This window comes from Arachis ipaensis, chromosome B08, assembly GCF_000816755.2.
Source record: "Arachis ipaensis cultivar K30076 chromosome B08, Araip1.1, whole genome shotgun sequence".
Classification (NCBI taxonomy): Eukaryota; Viridiplantae; Streptophyta; class Magnoliopsida; order Fabales; family Fabaceae; genus Arachis; species Arachis ipaensis.
The window spans coordinates 128,116,560-128,117,798 of NC_029792.2; positions in this window are offsets into that span (position 1 = coordinate 128,116,560).

The window sequence follows — 1,239 nt, forward strand, 5'->3', positions numbered from 1 at the left end:
AACACCTACACTTACCATTCCTTCATGACTGCAAGTAGATAGCAAACCAATGAATGTGACATCGTTAGGGGCAACACCATGAACTACCATTTGTGAAAAAAGTTACAATACTTGCTTACCATGACCATTCATCGTGATGTCGCAAATAACGGCACCTCAAGAAATAACGTCCTTATGCACAATCATATTAAAAATTTTGAACTCCATTTTTATGTAACCACATTTAACAAACACGTTGAGCAATACATTCCCAATATTACCATCAATCACATAGTCACACTATCCATTGTTTCAAATTTAAAACACCCTTACCTATTGTACCATCTTTATGTTCTTATTAAAAAGAATTTAAAGTGTAGTGTTGTGTTTTTTTTTCTTTTTTTATTTTTCTTCAATTTGTTAATGTTAGTGATTGTTAATGTTGTTTGTTGGAAAGGGAAGACATTAGTAGAGAAAAGATAGTGATAATGATGATAAGAAAGAAAAAGATCAATTATTAGAAAGATTCTTCATATATAATATTGGGGGTAGAAATGTGTGGATGTTAGTAGGCTGTAAATGTTGTTGTTTGTTGAGGGAGAGGGAGGGTGTTGGTAAAGGGTCAATTTGAGCTACATCTTAAAATTTTAAAATATAAATTAAGTCAATTAAAAATTGGAGAATCAAATTGAGTTGATAGAATTTTGAAAATTATTTTAAATATTAACTCTAGAAACTGATTTGCTATATGATTAGGGGGAGATAATATTCCTAATATTTGAAAATATTTTGGATCCATATATAAATTAAATCTAATAATCAAGTTAGTTAAATTCGTAATGATGATCAACTTGTGTTACATGATACATAGACTACAGGTGTCAAGTTTTGACCCTTGGTCAAAATTATATCCTCTTCGGCTGAACTTTTGATAATAATTATATTAGAATTGAAATGGTATGAGTCTAATTCAATCTTAAAAATCAATTTATAGAGTAAATTACGTTTTATATTGATAAATTATTTAAAAAATTTATTTTTGATAGATATAAAATTTGTAATAAATTAAAAAAAAAAGATTAATCTAAAAAATTTGTATCCAAATAATCCAATTCAAGAATTAATTCAGTTGAATTGAATTAATCAGTATTTGATATTGATAATTCTCTAAAAATTAAAGAAAATGAATAATATTAAATTTTTTTAAAGAAATTATTTTTGTATTAATGAAATATTTACTTTTATTTTCTCTCCTTTTCT